Source organism: Ailuropoda melanoleuca, chromosome 13 (assembly GCF_002007445.2).
Source record: "Ailuropoda melanoleuca isolate Jingjing chromosome 13, ASM200744v2, whole genome shotgun sequence".
In the NCBI taxonomy this organism is placed as follows: domain Eukaryota; kingdom Metazoa; phylum Chordata; class Mammalia; order Carnivora; family Ursidae; genus Ailuropoda; species Ailuropoda melanoleuca.
This window is the reverse complement of record NC_048230.1, coordinates 14,290,779-14,299,450: the sequence shown is the minus strand read 5'-3', so window position 1 is coordinate 14,299,450 and position 8,672 is coordinate 14,290,779.

Genomic DNA, 8,672 nt, shown 5'->3' with positions numbered 1-8,672 from the left:
ACTTAAAATATCTTGACTTTAAATGACAAGTGTTCCCTCTGAACTTTTGAATTCCAATGTGAAAGTGGAGGGAAGTCTTTATAGAGTGTGACATTTGAAATTAAATTAATACTTCTCTGGACCTACTCCTGTGTCAGGTATTGTGTTAGGCACTTTTTTACTTTTAGCTCAGCCTCATAAAATCGATGGTGGATATATTACTTTATGTTTAACGCTTTAACAAATGAGACAACTCAGAAGTGACTTGCTCACTAGTGAACAGCAAGAGTGTGGCAGAGCTTGGGCAGGACTTGGTTCCTCTGACTCCAAGTTTAAAGGCAGGGCTATGCGTAGGATGTGAAATTCAAGGTTTCCCACAAACACAAGGGAAAACCTGGATAGTTCCTCAGCTGTGGATGTGATGACTAGTGAACAGTCTCATCTTAACTCTGGAATACTCACAATCTTTTCTGCTTCCTGCTTTTACTCTTCTCTCTTTATCTTTGGAGTTCTGTAACTTAGCATCAGCATTCACTGATGGTTGTCAATTTTCCTGTGTCCTTTCAATCTATTGATTTCATTTGTAAATGACCAGAAGTCACTTACTGGTTCACTTTTTAAAAGAGTTATCTTGAGTCCCTTTCTTAATTTATGAAAATTTTACTTTTATGTGATCCATAATATCAATACTAAAGATGGTAGAAAGCATAGAAATGCTAATTATAATTTATAATATTGATCTAAAGGAGAGAAATGAGAGACATGAGATACTCAATTTTGAACTGAATTTATTGAGAAATACCTCCTTTAGATGAAAACAGCTATATTCTTGAACATTTAAGACATCTCTTACTGAAGCTATGCTATGTTTCTGATATAAAGGTGATTCAGATGTAAATTTATTAACCCTAAATGGGTTAGTGCAATGTCTTTCACTATAAAGACTGCAGAGAAAAAATTTAAAAGAAGTTGTTCGTGAGGGGCATGGGTGGCTCGGTCGGTTGGGCGACTGACTCTTGGTTTTGGCTGGGGACGTGATTTCTTGGGTCCTGTGATTAGCCCCAGGTCAGGCTCCATGCTCAGCAAGGAGTCTTCTTGAAGATTCACTCCTTTTTTTTTTCCAAAGCAAAAATATGTCAGTTTTATTGTATATACAATTTTTTTTAATATAAGATTTTTATTTATTTATTTTTAATGGTTTTTTATTATATTATGTTAGTCACCATACAGTACATCCCCGGTTTCTGATGTGAAGTTCGATGATTCATTAGTTGCATATAACACCCAGGGCACCATGCAATACGTGCCCTCCTTACTACCCATCACTGGTCTATCCCATTCCCCCATCCCCCTCCCCTCTGAAGCCCTCAGTTTTTTTCTCATAGTCCATAGTCTCTCATGTTTCATTCCCCCTTCCGATTACCCCCCCTTTCTATATACCTTTCTTCACCTACCAATCATCATAGTTCTTATGTTCCATAGATGAGAGAAATCATATGATAATTGTCTTTCTCTGCTTGACTTATTTCACTTAATTATCTCCTCCAGTGCCGTCCATGTTGCAGCAAATGTTGAGAATTCGTTCTTTCTGATAGCTGAGTAATATTCCATTGTATATATGGACCACAGCTTCTTAATCCAGTCATCTGTTGAAGGGCATCTCGGCTCCTTCCATGATTTGGCTATTGTGGACAATGCAGCTATGAACATTGGGGTGCATATGGCCCTTCTCTTTACTACGTCTGTATCTTTGGGGTAAACACCCAGTAGTGCAATGGCTGGGTCATAGGGTAGTTCAATTTTTAACTTTTTAAGGGACCTCCACACTGTTTTCCAGAGTGGCTGTACCAACTTGCATTCCCACCAACAATGTAGGAGGGATCCCCTTTCTCCACATCCTCTCCAACAATTGTTGTTTCTTGCCTTGTCTATCTTTGCCATTCTAACTGGCGTAAGGTGGTATCTCAGTGTGGTTTTGATTTGAATTTCCCTGATGGCTAATGATTTTGAACATTTTTTCATGTGTCTATTAGCCATTTGTATGTCTTCATTGGAAAAAGTGTCTGTTCATACCTTCTGCCCATTTTTTTATTTGATATTTGTTTCTCGTGTATTGAGTTTGAGAAGTTCTTTGTAGATCTTGGATACCAGTCCTTTATCTGTGGTGTCCTTTGCAAATATATTCTCCCATTCCGTGGGCTGTCTCTTAGTTTTTTTGACTGTTTCCTTGGCTGTGCAGAAGCTCTTTATCCTGATAAAGTCCCATAAGTTCATTTTATCTTTTATTTCTCTTGCCTTTGGAGATGTGTCGTGAAAAAGGTTGCTCTGGCCGATGTCATAGAAGTTGTTGCCTATGTTCTCCTCTAGAATTTTGATGGATTCCTGTCTCACATTGAGGTCTTTCATCCATTTGGAGTTTATTTTTGTGTATGGTGTGAGAGAGTGGTCAAGTTTCATTCTTTTGCATGTAGCTGTCCAATTTTCCCAGCACCATTTATTGAAGAGACTGTCTTTTTTCCACCGGATGTTTTTTCCTGCTTTATCAAAGATTAGTTGCCCAAAGAGCCGAGGGTCCATTTCTGGGTTCTCTATTCTGTTCCATTGGTCTATGTGTCTGTTTTTGTGCCAGTACCATACTGCCTTTGTGATCACAGCTTTGTAGTACAGCTCGAAATATGGGATTGTGATGTCCCAGCTTCGTTTTTCCTTTTCAACAGTTCCTTGGAGATTCCTGGGCCTTTTCTGTTTCCATACAAATTTAAGGACTATTTGTTCCAGTTCTTTGAAAAATGTCCTCGGTATTTTGATCGGGATAGCATTGAAAGTGTAGATTGCTCTGGGTAGTATGGACATTTTAACTATGTTAATTCTTCCAATCCATGAGCATGGAATATTTTTCCATCTTTTTATGTCTTCCTCAATATCTTTCAAAAGTGATCTATAGTTTCTAGGATATAGGTCCTTTACGTCTCTGGTTAAGTTAATTCCAAGGTAACGCATGGTTTTTGGTGTTATTGTAAATGGGATGGATTCCCTAATTTCTCTTTCTTCAGTCTCGTTATTCGTGTATAGAAATGCAACTGATTTCTGGGCATTGATTTTGTATCCTGCCACCTTACTGAATTGTTCTATAACTTCTAATAGTTTGGGAGTGGATTCCTTTGGGTTTTCCATATAGAGTATCATGTCATCTGCAAAGAGAGACAGTTTGACTTCTTCTTTGCCGATTTGGATACCTTTGATCCCTTTTTGTCTTCTGATTGCTGTTGCAAGGACTTCTAGTACTATGTTGAATAATAGTGGCGAGAGTGGGCATCCTTGTCGTGTTCCTGATCTTAAGGGAAAGGCTTCCAGCTTTTCCCCATTGAGAATAATGCTTGCAGTAGGCTTTTCATAGATGGCTTTTATGAGATTGAGAAATGTACCCTCTATTCCTACACTCTGAAGGGTTTTAATCAGGAAAGGATGCTGTATTTTGTCAAATGCTTTTTCTGCATCAATTGAGAGGATCATATGGTTCTTGAGTCTTTTCTTGTTGATATGATGTATCACATTGATTGATTTGCGAGTGTTGAACCATGCTTGCATCCCAGGTATGAATCCCACTTGGTCATGATGGATAATCCTTTTAATGTACTGTTGGATTCTATTAGCAAGGATCTTGTTGAGGATTTTGGCATCCATATTCATTAGAGAAATCGGTCTGTAATTCTCCTTTTTGAGGGGGTCTTTGCCTGGTTTGGGGATCAAGGTAATATTAGCCTCATAGAATGAGTTTGGTAGCTTTCCTTCTGTTTCTATTTTTTGAAATAGCTTTAGGAGAATAGGTATTATTTCTTCTTTGAATGTTTGGTAGAATTCCCCAGGAAAACCGTCTGGGCCTGGAGTTTTATTATTTGGAAGGTTGTTTATCACTGACTCAATTTCTTCATAGTTAATTGGCCTATTTAAGAAATCTATTTCTTCCTGTTTCAGTCTTGGTAGTTTATAGGTTTCCAGGAAGGCCTCCATCTCTTCCAGATTGTTTAGTTTTTTGGCATATAGCTGTTGATAAAAGTTTCTAATAATCCTTGCAATTTCAATGGTGCTGGTCGTGACCTCTCCCTTTTCAGTCATAATTTTAATAATCTCAGTCCTTTCTCTTTGTTTTTGGACAAGTTTTGCCAGTGGTCTATCAATTTTATGGATTCTCTCAAAGAACCAGCTTCTAGTCCTGTTGATCTGCTCTACTGTGGTTCTGGTCTCTAATTCATTGATTTCTGCTCTAATCTTGGTCAACTCCTTCCTTGTCAGTGGGTTAGGCCTGTCCCTCTGTTGCTGTTCCAGTTTCTTGAGGTGAGAATATAGAAACTGCATTTTAGATTTTTCTATTCTTTTGAGTGAGGCTTGGATGGCTATGTATTTCCCCCTTAGGACTGCCTTTGCAGTNTCTTAGTCTCCAAGTGTTTGAGTTTCTTCCAAATTATTCCTTGTGGTTGAGTTCCAATTTCAGAGCGTTGTGGTCTGAGAATATGCATGGGATAATTTCAATCTTTTGGTATAGGTTGAGACCTGTTTTGTGTCCCAGAACTTGGTCTATTCTTGAGAATGTTCCATGGGCATTAGAATAGAATGAGCATTCTTTGGTTCTGGGGTGTAGTGTTCTATATATATCTATGAGGTCCAACTCATCGAGTATGGCATTCAAAGCCTTTGACTCTTTGCTTAGTTTTTGCAAGGGTGTTCTATTTCTGATAGTGGGGTGTTGAGGTCCCCTACTATTAATGTATTTTTATCTATATGTCTCTTTATTCTGGTTAAGAGTTGGCTTGTGTATCTTGCTGCTCCCCTGTTGGGCACATATATATTTATAATTGTCATATCTACTTGTTGGATATGTCCTTTAAGAATAATATAGTGCCCTTCTGCATCTCTAACTATAGTCTTTAGTTTAAAATCCAATCTATCTGATATGAGAATTGCTACCCCAGCTTTCTTTTGAGGTCCATCTGCATGAAAGATGGTACTCCATCCCTTTACTTTCAGTCTGAATGTATCTTTGGGTTCAAAATGAGTCTCTTTGTAGACAGCAAATGGATGGGTCATTTCTTTTTATCCAATCTGCAATCCTGTGGCATTTTATGGGAGCATTTAAACCATTCACATTAAGACTGAATACTGAGAGATATGATTTTAATGATGCCATGTTGCCAGTAAAGTTTGTTTGTATCGGTTTTGACTTTCTGATCTGTATCACTCTTGGGGCCTTTTTACCTTTATAGAACCCCCCTTAATATCTCCTGTAGGGCTGGTTTTGTTTTTACAAAATTGGTTAATGACTGGCGATTCTGGAAGGTCTTTATTTCTCCATCAATTCTGAATGACAGCCTTGCTGTATAAAGGATCCTTGGCTGCATGTTTTTCTCTGAAAGAGCTTTAAAAATGCCCCCCAACCCTTTCTCTCATTCCAGGTCTGTGTAGACAGGTCTGACGTAATTCTGATACCTTTGCCTTGGTACGTGAGAAATTTCTTTGCCCTGGCTGCTTTCAGTACTGTATCCTTGGATCTAATATTTGCTAATTGCACTATGACGTGACGTGGCATAGGTTTGTCGTGGTTGAGCTTGGGAGGGGTCCTCTCTGCCTCTTGGACACGAATGTTTTTTTCCCTCACTAGATTAGGGAAGTTTTCAGCTACAATTTGTTCAAATATCTCTTCTAGACCTCTGTTTTTCTCCACCCCCTCGGGGATGCCAATGATTCTGATATTGGATCGTTTCATTGAGCCAGTAATCTCCCGTAACCTACATTCGTGGGCGTGGATTTTTTTAAGTCCAGCTTCTATTTTCGTTTTTTTCTTCTACTAAACCATCCTTCAATTCGCTAATACGTTCCTCTGCCTCGGTGAACCTGGCCATCAGAGCCTCTAGTTTTGACTGCTTTTGGCTCATAGAATTTTTAATTTCTGTCAGATTTGCTCTCATTTCTGCCCTTAGGGATTCTATATTCTCAGTAACATTTTCATTAATACTTTTTTCAAGTCTACTCATCATCTTGACCATTGTTATTCTGAATTCCATTTCTGATCATTTGTTTACATCCATATCCATTATTTCTGTGGCAGAGGCCACAGACTCATTGTCTTTTCTTTGCTGGGGGGGACTTCTCCTTCTCATCATTCTGATGAGGAGAGGTTGCAGGGTTGTCCAGAGCCCAAATTATTATTATTTTTTTTAAAGATTTTATTTATTTATTTGACAGAGATAGAGACAGCCAGCGAGAGAGGGAACACAAGCAGGGGGAGTGGGAGAGGAAGAAGCAGGCTCATAGTGGAGGAGCCTGATGTGGGGCTCGATCCCATAACGCCAGGATCACGCCCTGAGCCAAAGGCAGATGCTTAACCGCTGTGCCACCCAGGCGCCCCCAGAGCCCAAATTATTGACCAGGACCCAGGCAGTGCGCTCTTGTTTTATAGGGATCTTAGGGATGTGGGCTTCTTGATTTTTCAGCCTGCCTTCTGGGGGAGGGGCCTGCTGCACCAGTACTCAGGCAACCCCGTTTGGGTAGAGTCTCCGTGTCCCCTGCGAGGGGGGATGGGGGTGGGCACACTGTGAGCCGGTGTTTCCAGGCTTTTGTTCTCTGGTGGCTTTCCCTTGCGGTCTGCTGTGTCTCTTCTGAGAGTCATAGCAGCAGCAGCCAAATCTCAGCCCCTGTCTCAGAACAGAGGGATCGTGGCCCATTCTCCACTGATGTTCTGGCCACTTTAACTCTGTTACTGTTGGTGCTGCTCAACCCTGCAGCATCCCGGGATGTGTGCCCCACACCCAGCGTCCCAGCCCTCACTTCCAGGGCCGGTGGGTCTCTGTCCTTTGTGTTTCTAAAACCGCCAGCCGCCAGCCACCCCCACATGCTCCCAGAGCTCCCAGTCTCAGTCTGGATCCAGTGAGCACACCGGAGTTCCGTGAGATGCCTGGTGGCGCGCGCTCCCAGCTCACGGTCTCAGTCTGCTCTCTCGCAGGTGCCCTCCCGAGTCCGGCCGCTCCCTGTGCAGGTGGCTACCACTTCCCAGCACCTGAACTTGGCGGCTCCCTCCCTCTTCCGTTTATCTTCCGATATCTGTGCGCGGTTTCACGGATCCCCGCTTCGTACCTCAATACTCAGCGCTGGAGATGTTCATTTGTAGATATCCAGATGTATCTTCCTGTGTCTCAGGCTGATTCCGTGGATGTTCAGGCTGGTCTGGTACCTATCCAGCTCAACTCAGGGGACCGGCTGAAAAAGGGGTCCCCTAGTCCTCCACCATCTTAACTCCTGTCCACACTAGAGCTGCCAATGCTCTTGGGTCAAAGCCGCACGCCTCTGACCAAAGATTCACTCCTTCTGCCCATCCCCCTACTTGTGCCCACGCACTCTCTCTCTCTCTCTAAAGTAAATAAATCTTTAAAAAAGGCTGTTCATAAAATGCCTTAAATTAAAAACATTCCCCACGTTCTGATGCTGTCTTAAATTGTATAGCAAGACACTAAGAGGATTTGCAGCAATGGTGCTCAATCCAGTCTCTACCTCCTGCTGGTTGTGCTCCCTTTGGACTTCATTGCCCCTCTGCTTCTTTAGCTATAAAACTTCTGTAATTGCTCAGTGTTGTGTGGGTCAGTGTGGTAAATAGAAAAATTCCAGCACAAGACTTGCATATAGTCTGCATTCAATTAATGTTAGTTCCTCCACCCATTCCCATTTACAATTATTTTGTGACTTCTCATTAATACTTTTTCTTTTTTTTTTTTAAAGATTTTATTTATTTATTCAACAGAGATAGAGACAGCCAGCAAGAGAGGGAACACAAGCAGGGGAAGTGGGAGAGGAAGAAGCAGGCTCATAGAGGAGGAGCCTGATGTGGGGCTCGATCCCATAACGCTGGGATCACGCGCTGAGCCGAAGGCAGACGCTTAACTGCTGTGCCACCCAGGCGCCCCTCATCAATACTTTTTCTTAAATTTTAATTCCAGTATAGTCAACTTACAGTGTTAAATTGTTTCAGGTGTGCAATATAGTGATCCAACAATTCCATCTATTACTCAGTGCTCATCAAGGTAGGTGTCCTCTTAATTTCCTTCACCTATTTTACCATCCTCCCACCTACCTCCCCTCTGTTGGCTCTCTACTTAAAAGTCTATTTTTTGGTTTGTCTCTCTTTTCCTTCTTTGTTCATTTGTTCAAATTCTACCTATGAGTGAAATGATATGATATTTGTCTTTCACTTACTGATTTATATCACTTAGCATTATACTGCCTAGACCCATCCATGTTGTTGCAAATGGCAAGATTTCTGTCCTTTATATGGCTGAATATATACACATGGAATATATACACACTGGTTGAATATGTGTTTGTGTATATACACAATGGAATATTATATATTTCACATCTGTTGATGGACACATAATAATGCCTCACTAAGCATATAGGTGCAAATATCCTTTCAAATTAGTGTCTTTCTAGTCTTGGGTAAATATGAAGTAGTGCCATGCTGGCACTTTGAGTAGTTTTATTTTTAATTTTTTGAGGACTCCTGTTTCCCACAGTGGCTGCACCAGTTTGCATTCCCACCAAAGCGCACGAGGGCTCCATTTTTCCACATCTTCATAAGCACTTGTTGTTTCTTGTGTTTTTGATTTTAGCCATTCTGACAGCGTCAGGTGATATCTCATTGTGGT